This window comes from Apteryx mantelli, chromosome 15, assembly GCF_036417845.1.
Source record: "Apteryx mantelli isolate bAptMan1 chromosome 15, bAptMan1.hap1, whole genome shotgun sequence".
Lineage (NCBI taxonomy): Eukaryota > Metazoa > Chordata > Aves > Apterygiformes > Apterygidae > Apteryx > Apteryx mantelli.
The window spans coordinates 10163450-10187775 of NC_089992.1; the positions used below are offsets into that span (position 1 = coordinate 10163450).

At 42.0% G+C, this 24326-nt stretch overlaps 1 protein-coding gene across 7 annotated transcripts in view; it reads left to right on the plus strand.

Annotated features, from left to right (window-relative positions):
• The first annotated feature begins 938 nt into the window (after positions 1–938).
• Positions 939–24326, plus strand: part of ZFAND6 (zinc finger AN1-type containing 6) — a 41256-nt gene continuing 17868 nt past the window's right edge. For 2 of the 7 annotated variants that reach the window (XM_067305837.1, XM_067305841.1), the window contains exons 1-2: positions 1047–1129; positions 3707–3799. The gene's annotated coding sequence lies outside the window, so the exon portion shown is untranslated. Of the gene's footprint in view, positions 1130–1358; positions 1379–3706; positions 3800–7935; positions 7999–24326 lie in introns of those variants that run through there. The other 5 variants (XM_067305839.1, XM_067305838.1, XM_067305842.1 and 2 more) reach the window with 5 other exon arrangements.

Here is a 24326-nt window from a genome sequence, read left to right on the forward strand (position 1 = left end):
AAATGCTCTGCGAACTCAGGCCACCTGACTTCCCCAAACCTCGCACCCAGCTCCTCTCCTGGCAGCTCCTCCAGGCTCAGCCTGCTCCTCTCCACTATCCACAGATAAAATCCCTTTTTATTTGGGCTGTTTCATCTCTGGAATCCTATCTTCCCTTCCTATCTGCTTCAAGCCGCTACTGTCCTTAAATCTCACCTTAAAAACCTTCCTTTATGGTATAGTTTACAGCTCTCTGTGAAACTATGTGAGCCTGTGTATTGCAGGTGCAATATAAAAATGTGTCGTATAAAAACAAGCTGCAGTGTATTGTCTCAGTGTTCCCCCATTAAAAAAAAAAAATCAAATCATGTGACCTGTTGTAGATAACGACAGGAGATTCAAAATCCGCAGCTGACTTTTTATAGAGGAAATAAAGTAGCGAGGCGAACTGCAGCTCCGCGGCCCGGGCGCGCTGGCCGAGCAGCCCGGCGCGAAGCCGCGCTCCCGCCCGCCGCCGCAGAGCCGAGACCGGCCCCTGCTGAGGGGGCTGCCGCTCCCGAGCCGCCTCCCCGGCCGGGGGCCGGCGGCTACGCAGAATAAATACGCTGCGAGGGGGGCAAGCGAGAGCGGGCGCCGGGCGCGGCGGCCACCTCCCGGGAGGCCGCTCCAACGGCCGCCGCGGGCCCGGCCGGGGGGGAGGGGAGCGGGGCAGCCCCCGGCCCCGCGCCCCCCGTCGCTGCCGAGCCGCAAGGCGAGGCCAGGGAAGCCGCCGGCGCCCGCCCCGTGGATCAGGCCCGCCCCGGTCGCGCACGTTGCAATGACCCTGACCCCCGCCCGCTGCCCTGCTCCCGCCCCGCGCCTGGAGAGGGTCACGGGGAGGGGGCAGGCGGGCCGGGCCGCTGTCCCTTTAAACGCAATTCTGTGGTTCACGTCGCCGCCGTCTCCTTGTAATAATTAGTCGCGGGATCCGGCGCCACCTTCCCCTCCTCCCGGCCTCCCTTCCCCGGCTCCGCCAATCAGCGCCCGCCCGCGTCACTCTGAGGGCAACGAAACACGGAGAAAAGGGGAAAAAAAAGTTTGGTGAGGAGCGAGCGGGGCCAGGCGCGGCCGGGCGGGCGGCGGCGGCGGGACGCGGCGGGCCCTGAGGCAGGTGAGGCGCGAGCGGCCGCGGGGCCGGGCCGGGCCGGCCGGGGGGGGGGGCAGCGCTGCCCCTCTCCCCGCGGGGGCGGGCGGGGCGGCGGCCGCTGCCCGAGCCCGGGGGCGCCGCGGTGGGGGCGCTGCCGGCGCGGGCCGGGGGCCGCGGCGCTGAGGGGGCGGCCGGCGCGGCGGCGCCGGGGTTGGGGACTGCTTTCTCCCTTTTTTGGTCGTTCCTCCCCCTCCCGCCGGAGGCAGCTCCTCGGTGCGTGCGCAGGAGCCGGCCCGGGCAGGGGTGTTTGTACTCGTGTCCTTGGTGGACGGGGCGGGCGAGCCCTTGCCCGCTGCGGCGCTTCCCCCGGGCAGGGCGGCCGGTCGCCACCCGGCCGCGGGTGTTTATTCCTCGGGTGGGCTCGGCGCGGCGTTTTGCGTTGGCCGGGGCCGTGAGGGTGGGTTTTCAGGAAGTCAAATCCGGTTTTTTGCTGTGGCACCCGTCCCCTTGGACCAGCTGTTTACGCGGTCTGTCATCCCTTCGCGTCTTGCTGTAGGAAAAGTTCCTTTTGTTGTTGTGTTCCCCGAGACGCTCTGCTAAACTTAACCAGACTTGACTCTTCCTCTAACCTCTAGAAAGCCTGCGATGGTAGATGAGGGGTGTGAACATCCACTCTGGTTTCCACAGGATGTTAGGCCCTAGCGGATGGTCTTAAAAATAAAGAGCACTAATTATCTTACCACTATTAACACCAGCAGCTCCCACCGGGTCTGCTGGTGTAGCGTGTAACCATTCAGCAAAACCGGTAGTGGTTACTTTTTCTCCTCTGTGGACTTCTAAGTGCACTGTTGTGTTTTGAAGTCCGTTCCCTGGATGTTTGTTCAGGCTTGTCCTGTAATAGATGTCATTGCATAAGAGTTGCAGGGAGCGTGCTGAGTTCCTTTCATTCGTGTAAGGATCTGGGCTCTCCTCTCCGCTGTGCCAAGGAGCCTGTGTGCGCTGGAGAGAGAAGGGTGCAGCTTTGTAAGCTGACCTATGAACTCCACCGGGGAAAAGAAAGAAACGACTCTCTTCCTCCTTCTGCTTCAAAGCAAATAATTTTACTTGCCTGATATCATCTTAAATAATTCCTTTCACAGAGGGCTAATGCTTATCTGAACTGTGAGTGATAGTAACTCAACATTTGAGGAAGCAAATAGGCCTATTCTTCCCTTATTCTCTTCCCTGTACCTCCTTTAACTTCTGTAGTTTTCCTGTTTGAATTCTGCCTGGTCTGTTTATTTAATGTTGAGGCGCCTCGGCCTGTCTTTTATAGAAAATATATCATGTAACCTAGGATGATGGGACTGGCTCTTGTCTGGTCTGTAAAATATTTGTTTAGGCCAAAATAACTGTGGTTTGGGGGATTTTTGTTCCTTGTAATACTGTATATCAAAGCTGATGACATACCAGTGGCATAATTCCTTGATTTTATTACTGTCCAAATAGTTCCTTTATCAGTGAAGGATTTCCTCTCTTATATATCCTATAAGTATTTCTTAGTTACCTCTTAAAATAACTTTTGTTTTACAAGACTGTAAGTCAGATTAAAATAATTTTCCCTTCTACTGATCATGAGTTGCTGGCAAAGATGAAAAACTGTGTTAAGTAATAAATTTTTGAAAGTATGGTCTAAGAATGTAAGTTTACATTTCAACTTCTTGTTACTGTGTGGTGTCAGATGGCACGTACAAAACCCTATACAAATAAATTGAAAGAGTTAGTGGCAAGTTATCGGAAGGAGTAACATTAACACAAACTACTGAAAAGTTGCTATGGTTACAGATAAAGGTAATCCCTGTTTCTGTGAAAGTGTGTCCTTTTGTAACAGATGTATTAATTGGTCTGATTTCTGAGAGAATTGTAGGTATACAAACTTCTGGCTCTGTTTTCTTGGCAGCTAATAGTTACATGCCTATATTTGAATATCTTTTGAGTTAAGTACTGAATGTGCTTTGACTTAATACTTGATTTAAGCTATAAAGGGTAATATAGAGATATATATATATATATATATATAAGAGCACCTGGAGCATGCTGAATTCAATGGAAATTGTAGCATACAGGTTTTTTGCCCAAGAGATATCTGATGTCAAGGGAAAGTCTTTTGAAATGTCTGGATCCTTTCTCAAGGACTCTGACCAAAGAGGGTGATGCATGACATCTATCATCAGAGTCATCAGCTGTGTAGCTGTGCTGTATAAGATTCAATTCCCCATCTTGGTCTGAAAAAATACCAACATGGCACCTGCTGTGAGTGATTGAGACCTGTTACGGAGGTGCAACTTTATAAGCCAGGAGATATTGTGGAGCAAAGAGAAATTGAAGCTATTCTCTTAATAGTTTATTCTCTAGGCAGAAGGAAGCAGTTGGAATTTGACATGTGGATGAAGTTTAATTAATTGCCACAGTAGCTAACTTTTGGGTCATTTGAGATGGCTACTTGAACTTATCAGGGGAGTGTGCTTCTGTGTCTGGTGCATCTATGCTGCTGTCCAGGAAACTAAACAGTCCTCTCTGAAGACCTGATATTTGTCACATGCACCTTTTTGTTATTTCCAGATTTGATTATTGCGGTGCAGTAATACACCTTGGATTGGAAGCATCAAGAGAATTCTCAAAGTTCTTCAGGACTACAGAAATCTCATCAGTCTGGTATGTTGCTCTCTCTAGATGTCTGGAATAGCAAGCTGAGTCCAAAGTCTTGTTTTTTGTATGCAAGGGCCTCCTTAACTAAGGACACTGAAGTTCCTGGGACCTTGGCTTGCCATCAGCAACTTCATTCTTGGGAAGTAATATACTACCAGGAACTATGGAACTATAAATTATGGGAGTTGTCTAGGAGACGGTTCTTGGTAGTGCTGTTCCTATCAGGGCAATGAACTTGCACTCAAGAATCTTCAGTCAACATACACTCTGAACTTTTTTTCATCTGGCTTACATTGCCTGCAAACTTCTGTAAATAAAATCAGGTTGGAAAGGGGCAGTTATTAACTGACTTTGTAGTGACTGCACATTGGTATATTGGAGAACATATAAGAATATGAAAATAAATGTTTGTTTCTTCACATTGAGACTTTCCCCTGTCCTTGTGTAGACGTCCTCATGAAGATTCATGTTGTCTAGGTTTGATTAAAAATGGCTACTGACTTTTCAAAATCATTTCTCAAATAGCAAATTTCTGAAATTTCTACTTTAATGTGCTTTAAAAATTGATGTATATACAAATATAACTCATACACCAAGTTTGTAAGAACAATTGTTCTTGCAAACAGGTATTGCAACATCTGAGGGCATGAAAGGAATGAGAAGCTAAATATTAATTTTAAAGCTGTCTCTAATAATAAAAAAAAGCTAAAACTATAGTTGTTTATTTTTAAACAAATTCAGCACATGCTGTAGTGCTGACGTAATTGACAAACAGAGGGTAAAGTCCTTTCTGTACAAGTTCAGCATGTGGAAGCAGCAGTTCTCTTGCTTTGCCACTTATTAACCTGTATAAAACCTAGAAGATGTAATGTATTTAAGACTGAAAAAAAGGTGCAAATTGTGAAGAAAGCTCTTGTGATTCACACTGATCTGTTGGGAATTGGACAGTGAGTAACCATCTTTTCATCTAATCCCTGAACAACCAACACAAGTAGCTTTTGATTGCTACTATTCTGGTCTCTGTACTGGTGACTTAGAGATGAAAGGCTCTGTTCTTGATCTCTTGAGCTGTCAAGTGCTCCAAACTTACTGTCCTCTGTGTACATAAGATTACAGGACAAATGGGCTTTTAGCTGTTCTATGATTACAATAGTCAAATGAGAGTCAGGTGCTTTCTCTTGTTATTGTCCTCAGTGCAAAGTTCAGGGGCAGCAAACTGCATCTTTTTAACATTGCTGTCAGAGTTTCCCTTTTAATGTTCTTACAGCTGTAAACTGCTATTTTAGTTTTTCCTGCATTACTGTGGGTATTGTAAGAGTAGCAAAGGCATAACTTGAGCCTGGACCTTAAAATGGTGACTCTGTTTTCCAAAAAATGTGTGTGCTTTCAGGAAAAATGTGACCTGGGTATGGAAACTGAGCTTATAAATCAGGGTTCTTAATGCTTAGTTTCACCAGGTGCCCTTCAGCATGAGATAGTGATTTGAGTAACAACTTTATCTGGATTTTTAACATCTAAATACAGGTGTGTTCAACCATGATTTTTGGTCCAGTGAGGTAGATTCACAACTGTGAATCTAGTTTTGATCCCCACTTTACAGATTTGGGGGATCTGTGTACCTCTGTGAGCACAGCAAATTAATTCTGGGGCTTTTATGAGATTAAGTGAGCAAATCTAGGTGGTCACACTGCTGGAAACAGGAGGATCTGCTTTGCCATTCCCCTCATGCTGTGGGTAAGCCATCCTGCTGCTTATCAGAAGCTGGCCAAACTTCTGCCAGATCAGTGAGTCAGAGGCACATGGAAAGGTCTGATGAGCACCAGAGCTGGGGCAAGGGAGTGGGCCCAGCTGTACGACTGGGAGGGCAAAGATGGGGAGACAGAGGAATGAAACTTCTCCCTTGTACTGATAAGGAGCCGTGAGTTGCCTGTGGAACAGCAGCCAGAGTTAAGTGTGGGATGTTCTTTGATAAAACTTTTTCATCGCTGTTGCAGTTGACATGTGGCTAGACTTCTGTGGTAGCATAAAGAGCTGGAGAGTTTTAGGGTAATGTTTTTTCCTTTTGTACATACCCAGACAACAAAAATGACTTCAGGGTTGTCATGTCCTCTTCTAGCACTAGGCAGTCCCACTGATAAGATTTGTGGCCTCTGCTGTTGTTCCTATGGGCCTAAAGTTAATGTGTTCTAAATTGAAGCTTTCCAGATTGGTCACTGGGATGCTTAGAGGATGCTTTACTGGTGTGTTTTATTTGTTTGAACCATGTTCTTCGTTTTGATTGCTTAGATAGTATTTGGTCAGAAAATGTCATGCAGGCATGGCTTCATAGTTGTCCTCAGGGGACCTGATTAACTTCTTGTAGTACTTTTGAAGTAGTGACTCTTGCTAGGCACTGAATTCAGGTGCAAGGGTTCACATTTGATTCTTTCAGCTCATTTTAGGGTCTGTGGGGAAAGTTATGTAAACCTTGTTAACTCCATTCTTGTAGTGCTCCATGCTTATTAACTTACGACTGTAGCAATTGCTGCTTTTTAGTTCTGTTTGGATTTATGGTGTGATCGATTGCCCTAAAATAGAAGGTAGCACAGAACGTGTTATGTGACCATTTTAGAAAGAAGAATTAAAGGTTACACTTTCTGAAGGGTTGTTTTATGTTCTTTTTGGTGTGTGTATCACAGCTCAAGGAAGTACCTAGCTATAAATATACGCCTGATATTGGGTGGTATTTGCAGTAAAACAGTAAGCTAAACTGTCTTGGACTTGATTAAGCTGCAATAGAAAAGTTAAAACAGATATCCGTTTTGCAGTATAAAAGTAGTAGAAGACAGGCTGCTGTAACACTGTCTAGAGGAAAAGTGCTAAGAACTAGAAACAAGGAGTAGCTTTTCCTCTCCTGTTCCCTTGCATAGTTTAAAAACAAAACCAAATATGCTTATGCTGACAAGTGCTATAGCTTTATGTAGCTTAGCATTTGTAGTTAGTTTAAACTATATATGTGACAATGTTTTATGTAAGATAGCTTTGTTGATCAGATAAGTCTTGTGTAACTATTATGGCTCCTTTGTGGGTGTGAGGCCGAACAGCATTACTGTGTTCTAGGTCTTTGTAGCATTTTGTATTTGGAATGGGGCAAGGTTTTTTGCAAATGGGTTGTCATATCTGCACTTGTGAAATATTTATTATGCCTTGTTTTGTTTTTACTCTTCTTGTATGTTCCAGGCTTTCATTTGATAGATGGGTGGGAAACTGCTTTAGTGTTTACATTTTAAAAAACACAAAGGCTTTTAATATAAGTGACAGGTTTTTGTATGCTGTTAGGAGGAAGTTTTGCTGTGCCAAATGCTGTTGATTCAGAACTTTTAACAATGTCTTGCAAATTTTTTTCGGTCAAATGAAGCCTGAAGAAGTGCCTAAGCGCAAACCCGGCACCTTGTCAGATGAAGACAGCCACTTCCTGCCTCGCTTACTTTTTTGCTGACTCATCCTTTAAATTAGTAGAAGGGAGTTGGAAACTGGCAACTACACGTATTTTTTCTTTTGATTCGGGGTTACTAATTTGTGTAGTGTGCCCAGCTTCCCAGGGTAACTTAAAGCACTTGTAAATAGTAGATTGGGCTCAAAACCCGCATCTAATTTTATCCGGCCGCCGGAGCAGGCGGCAGTTATGTAACGCCATGTGGCAGGAGCCCTTGCAGCGCGCTTTGATCCCGACGCGCTGTAATTTGCACCATCACGAGCTGACGGGGCTCTAAAATAGCGCTGCGGGAGCCGCGCGGCGTGGGCGGGCGGGCGCCCCCCGGCCGGCGCCCGCTGCGGGCGGGCGGGCGCGCGCCGCCGCCTCCGCGCCGCCGCCTTCGCGCCCCGCGTGGGGCCGCGCGTGGGGCGAGGGGCCGCGCGCGCCCGCCGGCCCGCGCGGGGGTTGTCACCGCTGCCGGTCGCGTCCTGCCCCTTTAAGAACCCAGCTCGCCCCGGGTGTTCGAACCGGCACAACCTAACCTGCTAGCAAGGAAAAGTTCTTTAAATAATGGATACGAGGCGCTGCCAATCAGGGAGCCGAGCCTGGCTGGGGGGGTGGAGCTTGCCCGCCTCGGCCAATGGCGGCGGGGAAGGCGGGGCTCGGCGTTCAGGCTAGGTTGCGCCGAAGTACAGCTTCAAGTGAAGTTAATCTGGGGTGAAGCAAACAGAAAATTGTGCAGATTTTGTTGGTAGGAATTTTCTGGTTCTAATCTTGTCGTGTTTCTTTATTTTGCCCTCTGAGGCACTTAAGTTCATGCGTGTGTGGCTTTTTCTGCATTGTTTTGTTTTCTAATGATGGCAGAATATTAACATTTATGCAGGGAAGCAGAACAAAAGGGCTCTTTAGACAGGAAATAAGGTGTTGAGAGATTCAAACTTGACTGAGTTTCTTTGGTCATTTGCTAGCTTGCGCCGGTTTTTTTTAATCGGGAAAGGTCAAGTTGTACCACCTTATCGTAGGTAGAAATGTTAATTCTAAAATAACGAAGATAATGCTGCTGTTTTAGAGTTGCACAGTGCTTACAGGAAGAGAGCTTGATTTTAACTCTAACTTCTCTGATTCTGATGAGATTTGAGCTAACTAATTATGACAGCTGCTTTTGGATTATTCAATGATAGCATTTGCTCCAAGTCATTTGTCTTAAATTGTCTATTGCTATATCTCTGAAGACTGCTATGATGTTTTCTGTGTATTTGTTCTTGATGAGATGTCTCATTTAGATCCTTAGCATTTAGAATGAAGATATATTAAAAACTAAGGCATTGCAATTTTTCTCTTCCTCTTTAATCCAGTTTTCCAGAATAACTGTGACTGTCCGAGTTTATTACAAACACAGTCAGGAAAATTAAGTGTTATTGCCCTGTGTTGCAGCTACTACCCTTCCAGCCAAAGCGGAGGAGAGGAGGTTTCCTTTGGAATTGGTCAGAATCTCTCTTGAATCCTGTATTGCCTCATGATAGTAGGTGTCGTGTTTGAGTGAGGCTTATTTTCAGTTTCTGTACCAGATTTATCCTTTGTGGCCTTCATAGCACTATTTTTAGAGATACTTTTTTTTCTTCCTCTTAAAGGTCTTCAGAAATAGGAAATGCATAGTTTACTGTGGGTGGGATGGGATGGGGATGAGAGGGAGGAGAGCAGGAAGTGGAGTCAGGAAGCAGGGGATTTCTAGTGAGAATGAAGACTTTTTAATTGTCATCTCTTCTGTATCTCTGACAGGGATGTTAAATGAGGCCACATACAGAACAATGCTTTCAGAATAGTGAATATATTTTCTTGCTTCCCAAAATGTTTTCTGTTTTTATAAAAACAACTTGTGCTTATACACACCTGCTCCTGGGAATTGGAAAGAAATGCTCATGGCCCTTATACTTGTTGAATCTAAGTAATGAGTTTGATGGGATTTGTATGATTAGTCAAGGTGATAGAAGAATGGATGTGGAAAATTGAACAAGAATCTTGCAAGTGACAGTGGAAAACATTTGCTTAAACCTGTGCTGAATGTAAACAAAAACATAGTTATTAAAGTATACCTCGTGCTTTCAGTTTTACATTGAACTGTTGTGTGTTTTCAAAATATTGGATATGAATTACTTCTATGTATGTCAAAGCATCTTGACACACTGGCATCTTGCTGTGCTCCAGGGGTTTACAGGTCTGTATTAATTCACTTCTGTGTGTTTTCATCTGTTTACAGCATTTCTTAATGTTGTACATTGTATTTAAACCCTGGAAATGCTGCTTAAAAATGAGCAGTAAGTATACAAGATCTTTTATCCAAGAAGTGGTCCAGATCTCTTGCATAAGGAGAGATGCTTAAGAAAGGGATATGTTAGTGTTAAAATATCAGGTTTTGATTCATTTCTTAACTGATGACTGATGCTAGGCCTGGTCCAAGTGGCTAGATATTGTGTCTCAGGTGAGGGCAAGAAGATGATGATATGTATTTATGGAAATGAAAGCATAAACTATTATGAGCTTGTGTATTAAACTCACTCAAGCAAATTTAAGTGAATTTAAGCATTTGTGTGGTATTAAATACTATGCTTAGCCAAAAGCTGCTTTTTCTTAGAATGGAAAAAAACTGAATACATCAGGCAACTTGATTCAAATTACTTGATGATTTAAGTAGCCTTTCTTCTACAACTCCTCCCCCTGCCCTCCCCCAAACTTGGGAAAGATGCATTATCTGGGGCCAATTTTCCTGATTTATTCAACATAAAGTGAACTGCTCAACTCTCTCACCACATGTATACCGTTCTAATGCAGGCTGTTTGTAGAAAGCAAATCTGCCCTAAAGGATAAACATACCACTTTGCTGGCACAGCTGTACAACTTCTGTATTCAGGATACAGCAAATGTTTCTTGCCTGCATTCAGAGCTGTTGCTGGCAGGACCTATGTTGTCCCCACATGCCAATTGGTTGTTCCAGCACTTCTAGTTCATAAAACCTTCTCTTGCACATGCTCCATCTGCAAATCTTAAACATTGTGAATGTGTTGTGTGCTGTGGGATTTATGTGTCTGCTTCTTGTGCCAGGATGGAATATACATCTCTGATGTGAATAAGAGATTCTTAAAGTGATTATAAACCTGCATGCAAAATGCAGGACCAAATTTTGTCGCCTCTATTAGTGAGGAAAAGGGATCTGTGCCCTGCATGCCACCAACTGTTCTCTTCCACCAACTCTTCTCCCCTGACCTGTCTGCTCATACTGTTTCATAGCGTTGGGAAGTGGGTGGCCCTCCCGTTTGCCACGATGGCAACTCTGCATGCTAGTTCTGTTTAATAATACGTAGGGAAGGCTATGCACCTCCCATGGGATGATTTTTTGTAAAACATGCCCACGGCCTTAGGGAGGGCAGCTGCCCAGTGATGGTGGTTTTGGATCCCTGCTTGCTTGTCAAGTGCCCTCTGCTCTGTTCCGCACCTCCCACAGCAGAGTGAGTTGTGAGAGCACTGGAGGCAAAGTCAGCTAGGCTAGCTTAAATTATTTTAAATTAGTGGCTCGAGCCAACCTGGCTGTCTCTCTTCCCCCCCTTCCCTAGTGGTTTAGTGATCATTTATGCTAATTGCTGTGTGCCCAAGGCAGAAGGGAATGGGGGAGGGGAGTAATGTAATCTTAGAGAGCTTCAGCTGTGTCCAAAAGGGGACATCTGTCTATAGCTTTAGACATGGGTTTGCCCCTGTTGTCTAGCTTGATTGCAGCTTCTCGCAAAGACCTGGAGAAGTGGTGAGCTCTGTAGCTGTTGATCATCACAGCTGTGCTCTTAGGAGATTGGTGGTGGAGGCACAGCCTCTTACTCAGATACAAGGACTCCTTACGGAGATAGTTGGCCTCCTGCGGTGTGGAGCTCAGTCTGGGTGGGGCAGATGATCTGGCCAGTGATGTTTACACAGTATTAAGGTTTTGTGAAAATAAGCAGTTAATTAAATATGACCTACAAAGGAATAAAAATAGTTTGGGTCTGTGCTTGCTTTAAAATCTATGTAGCAGAGGCATGAAAGGTTTGGGTGGGTTTTTCTAAACCTGCTTATTTTTTACCTTTAGAAATATCAGGAACATTAAGTCCTCCTTCCCTGCTCTTGTTGGATGTCTCAGATGTGTCATAAGCTTCTCAGCCCTTAATTGAAGGGGTGGGGTGGTATATTTTTAACAGATCCCTTCTTCCAACTGTGTTTATAGGGCTTTTGAGCTAAATACAGACTAGCAAAAACAAAGGTTTGACAGTGTAAAAATCATTTCTTCTCAATCGAGTTTGTTTGTTTGCTCATTCTCCAGTTGTTGAGAGGAACTCAGGTTTTGTTTATCTAAAATAACTTTTTAGGCTATTAAATTATGCATTATGAGATAAACTGAGTTGAATTCTAACTTCATCCATCTTCTGCTCCATTTAGATCAACTTAGGACAATCTTTTGAGTATTAGTTAAACAAATGAAGTCTTGCATTTGAGTATTTCCTAAAAATAACTCCTTTTTAAGCAGTAGTCCTATAGAACATACTGCTCTTCTTTTAACTAAATGGTCCGGCAAGCTTGCAGAAGCTGAAATTCTGTCTCCACACTGTTCTCCATGCTCAAGACCACCCCTGTCCAGCCATTCTGCTCTGTCAGGCTGTATTTGTATCACAGCGCTCTAACCTTCAGGATACGGTATTTGTCAGAGTCTGAAGTGTAATAATCCTATATCTGTAGAATTAAACTATAAACAGTGTGGCTGACTTGGCAGGCCCTGACAACCACCTGAACAGTTTAACTAGCCCAGGGTTTAAGACAGCACTGCACTGATGCATCCTATGATTCACAGTGCTAATGCATTTTTATCCATGTGATGGATTAGGAAAACAAGTATAAACTTCATAGCCAAATTAGAGCAGGAGCTAATAGCAGTATTTTTGAGGACAGAAGTGAGATGCTTTCAGCTTGCTTAGATGTTCTGTATTGGATGCTTCCCCCCCCCCCCCCCCAGTGGTGACTTAACTTTTTGCCATTATCTTGGTCAAGGCAGAAGGCTTGTTTTATTGTCTATGCCATTGAATGTAAGCACAGAATTGGGCTGATGAAAGCCAAATATTACATGAGGAAGCCAGTTATTTTCCAGTGAATGTTTTAAATTCTTCCTGGAGGTGAGAAGCAAAAGGGAGAACCACTCATTCTACAGAGAAAACTGTAGAATTTTCGTATTTAAATCAGATTCAAGCAGTTTTATACAAAACACTATCTTTCAATTAGATTGTCAGAAGAAAACATGTAACTACTTGTTGGTCACCCTGTTTCTTGGGGAGGGAGATGAGATTGGCAAAGAAGGATGAAATTGTCTACACTGCCTCCTAAACAAATTGAAGATGTTTTTCTAAAATGCTCATATGGAATCAGGACTTTTAATGCTTTTGTAAATTTATTATGTAGCAGAATATTTGCTGTGGGACAAAATGACCTTGTGTTGGAGTCTGCACCTTTGTCAAGGTAGGGCAAGAAGTATCTTTGTTTTGAGAGTATTTTAAAAACTGAAAAATTTTGAGATTATTCTGCCTACCTGGCTCATTTAAAATCAGGTAAGAAGCTTACAAGGTGGCTTTTGCTGGTGATGCATGAGGGTTTTTTATTGTTCTTAGTAGACTTGATCAGTATTGAGCTTTTTATGTTGGCATCGTGCCATTCGGATATACTAGTATGATATACTGTTGGATACTGGTGTTAAGTTCTTGATAAAGTGATTTTGTAGATATTTATTTGACTTGATTATCAACCAAATGTACTGTTCAAAAGCAAGTAGAAAAGTAATTATTCTTGCAAGTTAGTAATAGATTTGGTATCATAAAACACTAAAATAATTGCGGCAATATGGAAGGACTTACCAGAAGGTTTTAGGGAAGGGACTTTAGGATTGCTCAATAGAACTGTTTTGAATATTAGTGTATTTTCTTGGGTTTTGTTTAAAGTGTGCTGGGAGAGGAGGAAGAAGGCATTCTAACCTTGAAAACAATATTCAAGGTAAGTGTGTTATTAGCTAGTTATGTAACTTTCAAATAAGTGTAACAAATCATGTTGGGACTAAGACTAATATTGAAAGCAATGAGTATTTGATCTCATAAATAATTAAAAAAAATGTGGACTAGCCTAGTAGTTGTGCATGGATATCTTGTCTTCCTAATAAGTCTAGTCAGACTTGACTTGGTGCTTTGATTTTGATTTAAAACTCCTGTGTATGACAGTGGGGTAATTGTCTGTCTTTTAAATGTTTTGCTTGTTTTTTTGTTTTAAACAAAAAAAGTCTAATTTCACTCTCTGGTCGTTTAACTCATTGTTATCTTCCTGCATTTGCTTTTTGCTAACTTGGTGTCCATGAAACTTTTGAATCTTATTTTTTAAACTGACATGGCTGTTATCTACAGTCTGTCTTACTGCAACAATTAGCTTGTCATTCTGCAAAGTCATAATGTGACCCATGGTCTAAGTTTATACTCAGTCATTCTGTACATAAATAAATCCCTGATTAGTTGTATCTACTTATCCTTCTGTATTCTACCTCAGATCCCCCACTGCACAATCAAAATGCTTGAAATATCAGTCTGTTCTGTTCTGTTGAGGAATATTTCTGTCCTTGCCACAGCTCTGACACCTTAATTTCTCAGACTGTCAAGGCCTGAGATGAAGAATTTATTGACGCTTCTTTGTGTGGCCCAATAGCTCTATCTGGTGAACTTCATCAGGATGGCACGTATGATGTAAAATGCATGTTGCAGTGTTGTTGTGTTGTCTTAAGGAGTATCAATGTTAGTTGTTAAAATGGGGGGAAAGTTTTCTCTTTAAACCCAGGATTATGGAATAAAGTTAGTGATTTTTATGCAAGGGATACGAGTATTCTTCAATAGTGTTTTTCTTATTTTGGTTTTAAGCCTTCTCTAATGGAGTTTGAGATGGAAGAGTTTTGCGGGAGACAATGTACTAGCACATTGGGCTTTTGTTTTTTGTAGCTGTGGCAAGGACACAGTAGTTGTGGAATCCTCCTAACCGAATGCAGCAGCTTGGTGGTGCTTGTGAATGCATCCATAGGCCAGGTTCAGGGGCACTGGTCTTGCTGATCTCCCTCTTATTTCTGACCTTATGCTATTAAAAATGGGAGTATATTGTGTCCTGTTTTTTCCACTCTTTCATGGCAGAAGTCCTGTTGGCCAGTGGTTGTGCATGGAAGGGAATGAGTGTCATGACAGAAATCCACACCTTGCAAACAGTTGCCCAAAATGGGGTTTGATATCTTGTATCACTATGGCAAGAGAATAAAAAGAGAAGGACAAGTCAGATGTACTTTAAGAATTTTTGTTCAGAATGCTTCTAAAAATGCAAATTTCTGAGTATGTGGCTTGAGGAGAAAGAGAAAATCACATAGCACTACTTAACAGCTCACTCCTTTTGGATGCAATCCCCCCTTAAAGCCATTTATGGCTGTATTTTTTTCTATGTAGAGTTGTGGTAAGAACTCTGTACAAAGGTACCATCATAATAAATGGGGAGACAGTGGCACCCAGCCATGCTATTTTTAGGCTATTGTACTCTTAACTTGCTGATCTAAGTGTTCTGGACATTAAGCGGGGGAGACGTTGTACTAGAAATGTGCGCTCGCATAGTTGAGTCCTGTTTGAAAACAGAATGAATAGCAAATTTGGTTGTTGTAAAGGCAGTTTACAGACTTGCACCTGAAGTGGGTATTAGTAGGTAAAAAGGATGCCATGGTGATTAAAGTACAGTCTTTGCAGTGCAGACTTTTACTCGAATGCTGGCAGTTAACTCTGGCTTTTGTCCTGCTCAGGTTGAGAAACTGAAATCTGTGCAGTCTGTTCTATATGGATTTAGAAAGAAACATTAAAAATATGATCACGTCTGTTCCATGCTAGCAGTGAGGAAAATGCCTGTTGTCCTCAACAAAGTTTCTTTTCCTCCACTAGTTCTTAAGCTTTACCTAGACAGTGCAATGACCTCTCCATCTGAGCAAATGGTGTGTATCTGACACCTTCAAAAAGGAGGGTGCCTTATACGCTGCGAATTCATGACAATTTCTTAGTCCCTTATCTATTAATCTGACACAATCTCGGATAGTTAAGGCTGATACAGGGCAACTCATATTTCACTTTCAGCTCTGGCCTCTTGCTGATGCATGCAGCTTGCATTTTTCCATTGCTTACACTGTTGATTGAGGCTGTGTCTTAAAGTTCAATTCTGATACTAATTTGATAGTCTCATGTTTTTGCTAGAGAGCACTGCCACCTTGTTTGTACTGGCACAAAACTTTGGAGCTGCACTATGAACCAGATAGAGGAACCAGTTCAGGCTTTTGAAGAACAAAGTCTTCAAGGTAGATCAGTTCCTGGCACCACACCACTGTGGCAGAATTATCTTAAGCTGACTTTATTTCCAGATTACTTGTATCATGAAACCATCACATTGGTTGCATATGCACTTCACTGTTCACATGTTGCAGTGTTTAAAGCAGCATCAGAGACAGTTAAAAGGAAACTAAGAAATGATGCAAGACTTCATGGCTTAGTGACCAGTTAGGTGGTGTATCCGTATCTTCAGTACAGCTTGACAGTTTAATAAGTGATAGATAAATTTCATTTGCCCAGCAGGGTGGTTGCTGATCAACTGTGTAGTATCTTCCTACGCTGTGTGCAAGGTGATCGGCTTTTATATTTAGTCATCCAGTAACTTGTTTGGACATTTAACATAACCATTTAAGCAGGCTTCTCCAGGAATTGCAGTATTAAAAATATCAGGATGATATTGGTGTTAAAGCAAAGTAGTACCTGTGAGCCCCCTAAATTAAGTGCATTCAGAAAAAAAAAAAGGCAACTTTGTCTCCAGGAGCATCATATTTACACCTCTTCTGATGAAAATTTGTCCCTAAATACCCTCTGTGTTTGGTCAGGCTTTAGCTTTAGGTTTAGTTTTCCTTCAAACCACAGTAAGGATATTGTATAATTTTGAACACTTAAATTAGACATAGTGCATAATTCTAAATAGAACAACACATCATGCATGATAATCATACTGTTCAGAGAAGTTAAGTTGAATTCAAGATGTCCTAACCAGAAAAGATTATGATACTTGCATTTTATTTATTAACATCTAGGAACCCTAATATTACAGCAGGACCTCCATTAGCATCAGGCCTCTGTAGAACTGCAGAATTTATAAGCTAATTAAAATTCTACATGGTGCTGTTTACAAAAACAATTTATAATGTGTTTTGTGCTTACTGTCAGTTCTCAGCAACAGGTGTTTCGTTAGCAAGAAACTGCCTATTTTGGGCACTTGTGTTAAAGCGGCTTTTATCTCTTTTAGGTTTGATATGTTTAAAATAGGTGAAACTTATGCTGTATTGAGAGAGGGTTACTTACTCACTGAAGCTCAGAAGAAATGATTACTGAATCTCTATCTGTTCTTTTGGTAATTATATGTGTGTATATCCATCTTGTAAATGCTTGAATCTTTTCTACAGATTATTTCTCAGCAGTTTGCAAAGCCAAGCCTGTTCTTAAATACTGCATCAAAGATAGTTTATGGAGTTTCACTGCTTTTACATACTTTAAACTTTTGTCTGGCATCTCAAAGGAATGCAGGGAATCTTAGAATCTTCAGAGTCTAATTTTAAGCATCCTCTGATTTCTGAAACGGCTGACTTAAAATACGATGCCAGAGAAAGCAGAATGTAACCTTGGATTGTCTGTTTCAGAGCAGCATCCCTATCTTTTATAAAGCAGTTTAAAAGAAGTCATTTCTATACTCTGCCTGTCGGATTTCAAATAAATTTAGATTTACAGAACTACAACAGAAATACAGAGAATAACTTGAGGACTCCTGCTGTCTTGGGCTTTAGGCAGCTCAGTACCAAGGTACAGCTGTGAGATAGCACTCTCTAGAGTTTGTGCTGGGAAAGAAAAGGGTTCATCAGGCAGTATCCATAACTGATGCTGCTTGGCACCAGTTCAGCTATACACGATGGAAACTGTGGTTTGTGCCAGCTGAGGTGGCAGACTGCCGACAAGTAATTGCTGAGACAATTTGATTTTTTTTTTTTTATGGGTGTAACGCCTGAATTTTTATGCCTTTTGAGCAGAGAAGCCTGAACATGACTATCTCAAAGCATCCTCTTTTATTAATAAATACCATCTTCTACCAAAAACATAACTTCATGTAAGATTTCTGTTACAGTCTTATCAGAGACAGCCATCTTCCAAAAATAGACCCACAGAGCCTGTCTCCCTCTAGTCCTAAATCTAGACAGATATTCGAGGTAGGCTTAACTGAGTAAGTAAAACTCGTGTTTTGGGTAAAAACTTAGGTCTCTCCTCTGGCTTGTGCACTGACTTGCAGTGCCTTGGGTAGGACAGCATGATCCCTGGGGTGGCTGGCCAGCGTCCCCTCTGCAGGCCTCGGAGGTGCTCTGGGACTGCTTTTACCAGGACACTCCCAAAGAATCTGATACAAAAGCTGTTCCCAGAAATGTATAACATGCTCCTTTTTGATGTTCATTTTTCTTGGTCTATAACTGACTCAGAAATGGTCTTTACCATGTACAGAACAACCGTGGTTACTGTGTTCTCAGCACTTTTAATGTTTAACTAGTTATCTTTACTGAAGGTCCCTGTTGTGTCTTACTGTAAACAAGCATGTCCAGCTCCAAGGATTATTTGCCATTTTTCTTTTGAAGCCAAGAAGTGATTTTTGATATGTGGGATTTGCTTTGTTTTATTTTTTTTATTACCTTTTCAGAGAGGTCAACCTGAATACAGCTTTGTCAGCTTAGATTTTTCTGATAATCATCACTGAAGAGACCAGAGACTGAGAGTATGCTAATGGTGCCCTTTCTGCAAGCATCTAGGTAGTTCCTTGGGCTGGAATTTCCTGGATTATCTGGGGTTGCCTACAGATGTGTTGGGCTGCTGGGGAGTAAGAAGTAAATAGGCTGTTCAGTTTTCTCAGTCAGAGAGAAACTGTTGTTTCTTTGAATTTCAGAGCTGGGATACTGTCATATCGAAGGGCCTGCTTCTAGTGGTGCTGCAGTGTTAGTCTTGATGAACCAAGAAGTCCAAATGTACTAAAAATGATAAACCTTGGCATCCTGATTTGTATTTTGCTGCTTTAAACTGAATGTGGAATGCATCATAAATGGGGGGGGAAGTCTTGAAGGTTATATATAGCTGCATTTGGTGGTTTAGGTGCTGAAGAAGTTACCAGATGCTACAGCACAAAGCAGTGATCATTCCCCCCACCCACCCCACCCCTGCACCACCTATTGAAAGCTAATTCCTCTGTGTGGCAGCTTTCTGGAGTTCTGACACTTTCATGAAACTCTTTTTTTTTTCTTGCTTTCTTGCTTTCTTGCTTTCTTGCTTTCTTGCTTTCTTGCTTTCTTGCTTTCTTGCTTTCTTGCTTTCTTGCTTTCTTGCTTTCTTGCTTTCTTGCTTTCTTGCTTTCTTGCTTTCTTGCTTTCTTGCTTTCTTGCTTTCTTGCTTTCTTGCTTTCTTGCTTTCTTGCTTTCTTGCTTTCTTGCTTTCTTGCTTTCTTGCTTTCTTGCTTTCTTGCTTTCTTGCTTTCTTGCTTTCTTGCTTTCTTGCTTTCTTGCTTTCTTGCTTTCTTGCTTTCTTGCTTTCTTGCTTTCTTGCTTTCTTGCTTTCTCCCCCTCCCCCCCCCACTCTTGTGTCTCTGAAATCTGATGTAAACAAAATGCAGTTTGTCTTACCAGTCACTGAAATGTGCCTGTCACAATGCTTGTTATTTTTAGGATTGACTTTTCAGTAAAATAGTGAACTTCATGGAATCACCTCTTGATTTGGTATAGTGAAGGTACTAAAAACTTTGGAAATTAAATAACAAACATGCTTTTTTCTTCTGTTTTGCTTGCAATGACCACTTAAGTCTACAAACAGCAATTAGATGCATGTATATGAGATGAATGAGAGTTTCTAAAGTGCCTTATTTTACAGCAGTTAATCCTTGATTTCTTGAAACTGTTCTAGTAAGTAATCTGTACTTTGCAAAGGTTTAGCATGGCCACAAGTAGTAATTACTGTTTCAAAGTAATATCTATTAATAGTGTAGTGTATGGAGACATGCATAGAAAGCTGAATCCTTATTATCAGTGATCCTTTTGATATCAGTATAGAATCTGCACATCTTTACTCTTGCTTAGTAAGAGTGGAGAGGTTGTAGTGAAATGTTCTCTTGTTCCTCACATAACCCTGAGGACAACAGCAGACAGCTGTAGTTAACAATATAAATGCTTTAACAGTAGAGGCTTTGTCTATACCAAGTGTTCCTGGGCTATACAATGATGTAATACTGTTACTATGATATTCTGGCTCAGATCAGTTATAAAAGTTGCTGACCTTCCTTTCCTTCTTAAGACCTGTGTTCTGTCTCTTCTGTCCATCTTCCCTTTCTGAGATTCCACTTTCTCTCATACTTGTTGCAGCTCTTTTTTCCCCAGTTAAATTCTGAACCATGCGAGTAAACGATCTCCAGTCTTAAGTCAGTGCTGCAGGACTCAAAACTGTGCAGGGAGGGTAGCTTTCTTGAGGGTCCGGATTTTTTTCTATAAATTAAAAAATATATATATATTGTAATGAAAGATCTAAACTTGCTGACTAATTGAAATTAGAAGTGGAGAAAAGACTTCCTATAACTCTTTCCATCCTTTGTAAAGTTTTGGTTGGGAGTATCTAATGTAAGTGCTTGTTCTTGTTTTTAGCCTAAAATAAGTCTATGCATGAAACACACAAATAAAAAGCTGTTCAACAGGAGTGGACTGGAACATAAGTTGATATTAGATGACTTGTCAAGTGAGTTGAGAAAACATGTTATGTAAGTCTTTGATCACTGGTTCAAATATTATATTTTCAATATTAAGGTATTATATAAAGTCTGTTTCAGTGTGGTTCAAATGGCAACTTAAAACTTTAGTTGTCAGCAGGAAGAAAACCCGGAGCCTACTGGAATAAATTGAAGGCTTTAAAATGCATAGATTCTGCTGGTGCTGAGGAAGTTGGATAACTCCTGTGTTTTGAAGAATGCAGCAGCTGTGTGTTCTGCTGCTACATGAACAAAGAGGTCACTGCCCTTACGGATCTGCCTGCATAGTTGGTCCATAACCATAATCAGTGTGTGTGTGGCTTTTGTTTTTTTGTTTTTTGCTTTTTTTTTCTTTTAACCCAAAACATTCTGATGAAACTGGGCCAGAGTGTAACTACACATGTAGCTGTGCTGGCAAATCTGAACCAGCTGTAATGTTTTAGCCAGGGTGAGCTGTAGATGAAATGACATTTCTGACTGCAACCAGAAAGCTAGGCTGAACTATAATGACTGAGGCCCCTATTCAAATCTGCCTGTTCTTTTTGGCTCCATAGCAAGTTGCTGAGACATGCTAATGCCTTAAAACAGCTACAAACGATTGCTCAGTGAATGTAAATTGGAGTCTTTTGGGAGAGAATGGTGGAGCAAAAAGAAAACAGGGCTGTTCTGTGATTTGCTATTAACTTGTGCTTCTAGCGCTTTTATACCCTCAGTAGTGCCCTGCTTTCGGTAGGGTGCCTCAGCGTTCGTGTGGCCTGTTTCTGTAGGTTCTGCTGTGAAGCGATATCCTCTGACACAGCGGTTTTGAAACTTCTGCAGAAAGATTCAACAAAGCTCTTTTCTTGGAGGCCTTTACTTGCCGTTTGTTTTGATAAGCCTGTAGAAGAATGCATTTCCTATTAATTGCTTTTTGTACTAACATGCCTTTTCATACAGTGATACAGCACCTCTTGGTACAGATGTATGATAGCATTTGTAAAATGAAACATGTTTTTGTCTACATGACTTCAAATCTTGCTCTTATTTGGGCCTGGAGTGGAGCTTTATATGTCTGAGAAGCACAAATTACCATTTTGCAGTTTCTTTCCTTGCTTCATTAGCAAGAGGAGATGACTATTAGCACTGATGCTATTTAAATCAGTGCTGAACAATTTCATTATAAAGGTGATTATAATAGAAGAGGGAGTAGTTTAGTTACTTGTTTTAAAACTGGATTCGTCTTCTAAGTGATTTGAGGTGAGAGTCAGTTGAAATCTGTCAGTGCTTTGGTCCATCTTCCTTGATAGTGAAGAGTGTCTTAAACTAAATAGTCTGTTTTCTCTTTGAGAAACATTTTTAAAGCTGGCATCAGTATGGTGCAAACAGTGTTCAGTTTGGTACTGCAGCTGAAGCAGCAGAGTGCTATTTGGGTGGTCTCTTCTGCTTCAGAATTAGCATTTGGGAGGGATCTGTCTCATACCAGTAATGAATTTTGGGAGTGTTTGCAGAACACAAAATTACGTGTGTTGATGAATGCTGAAGCTGGGATAGCTGCTGTGAGGATGTGCTTGCTTTCCCCAGCACAACTTAAAATGCTGGTAATGTGATAGCAGTTGTCCATGTGCTGCGCACCTACTTTGTTTTCTTAGTGTTGACAGTCTCTAATAAGACACCATAAATTGTGATGGAACACGCTTTAGGGTGGGATTAGAGTAGATCTCGTATGAATGGATATCCTAGAATGAAATGAAAGTATGAGGAGAACTAGAATGTAAGAGGCCTTTTTCTTTGTGGCAGATAAATGAAGAGAAAGTTGACTTCTGTGGGGGATTTTTTTTTTTTTTTTTTTTTTTTTGATAGAGAGAGAAAGAGAGAGATTATTCCTAAACCATGTGTGTTTAATCCTTCTAAATGCTGCTCACTTGATCTTACTGATTAACATTTGAAGCCTATAAAGCTAAAAGTATTGGTTATTTGAAACAAGTAGCGTATAAACATTTTAATTAAAATAAATAAATAAATCCAGTATCATGATGTCTGCCCTATGGGGAAAGGATTTACACAAGGATTTTGTTACTTACTTTGCAGGGTGTTGGAAGAGATGGCTCTTTTTCCAGAGAACCTGATGTCTAGAAATTTACCCTGTTTTAACATTTCCACAATGTCAGCTCTTTATAATTTTAGAATCAGGAGTGTCCTTTATATGGTTCTTTGATTGTTGCCTGATATACAGAAAAATTTGCCCTCTGAGGATGTGCACCAGTGCAGGGGAAATAGTTGGACCTGCAGCAGCAGTAAAATATACGTGCATTTGTAAGGCCTGATGCACCAAAATCTCACATGCAGCAAAGGCACCTATGTGTAACAGTAAGAGAAATGGATAGGCTGTAAACACCCTTTGGGTTGGTAGAAGAAGGATTTTAGTATGGTAGCACACGGCTCTGCAAGCTTCTGGTGACTAATTGTTATTGAACTGATTGAGTAGTAATAAAACATGGAGATAATTTCTGCTTAAGATCAGCAGTTTGTTTCAGGTAGTACAAAAAGAGGCTGTTTCTTCCAAAGTCTTCAGAAAGCAGCTGTTGTGGCGTTGTGTCGGGCCTGGGGGAGCTGTTTAAGGTTCTCGTCCTTTCCTCTAGTACGCTTCCCTCTCATTAGCACTTGTCCAACTGGTTATACAAGTACACTATAAAGCAAACAAGGGAGCATGCCTAAAATACTGTAAAGTTTTTTGGAGTTTTTTTGTCCTTAAGCTGAATCAAGTCTGTGATCGGACTAACGGCATGACCCTGTAAATGTTGTGCGAGTACAGTTGGGGGTGCCAGGCCAGGTCGTGTGGGAGACAGCAGGCCTAGAAATATTTCCAGCAGCTTTATAAGTTTCATGTTTGTTTTGTGGCACTTCAGACCGAGCAGGACGTGTTTCTACCCACGTTGGTCCCAACGCCTTGGTCCAGCTGTGACATTACTTTGACTTTTGTACTCAATTCAAGCTAGGAGACCAGTTTTGAAACTACAGGTAGGGTATACACTTAAGATGTATTTTACAGTAGTGCATCCATTTAATGTCTAGCTGTCAGGAAAAAGCATCGTCCTATTCTTAGCCATGTTACTTTCTTTGCAGCGCGTTTCAGTTTTGGTTTTTTGGGTTTTTTTAGAGTCAGTCTTCTGTTCGATCAGCAAGCTATCCAATCCACCAAAATAAATATTCCTATTTTTCCATCTGATGAATAAGCTGATCTGACTCGCTGCATGTCTGCTAGATCTAAAGCAAAGGAAGGGGTGGGAGCACACAGCAGGAGATGGGGCTGTGAGAGCAGGATTACCCCTTTTACAGCACTTTCAAGGGTGCAATTTCAGTGACAGCCAACCATTACTAGCTTATGTGATGGTTGGGCTGAGAGATATTATGGATCTTTTTGCATGGGGAATTATGGACAGTTTTTAAAGCAAGTCTTCTGAAGTTGAGCCAAGAACTGAGGGGAAAGGGGTCCTCCCTCCTCCCAGCAACATCTGTTCAGTGATCTCTCGCCATTGCCGTTTGCTGAGACGGGGCGCAGGAGGGCTGCTGCGCTTCTGCCGGTTTGACTCCTGCCATGCCCAAGCGCTGAGGGAGAGATGCCACCGAGGCACAGTGCTGTGTCGTCCCAGCTTTGCCCTCGCGCACCGATGGATGTTTACAGGAGGCATGTCTGAAGTTCAGTGATTGTGACTGCCGGCATTTGGATGTCTGTTCCCTTATATCCGCAGTGCTTGGGTTTGGATAATGTTTTTTGTACCATTTTAAGCCTGGAAGCCTATTGCTGAAAGAAATGGTTTCACACATGTCTCTTGCTGCTTTTCCTCCCACCCTAGCCCTTCTCTTGTGCCAAAAAAAGCATGTGTGACAAACCAAAATGGGGAAATCGGTCTGTGTTAAAACTAATTTGGCAAAAGATTAAGTGGTTGATTCTCTAACTTTCATTGCATCCCTGATCTGTGTCAGTACATGGTAGCAAAAGAGAGGGAGCAGCATGGGAGTAAGAAGTTTGAGAGCAAAAGCTTATGATACTAGTTTGCCACTCTGTGACTTTTTTTTTTTATGGTCCAGACAGATCAGTTCAACCATCTCATCAAAGACCTTATAGACCTTACAGGCAGTCCATGTCTGGTGTCCCTCCTGTTTCCATGCCACTCATCACATCAGTTC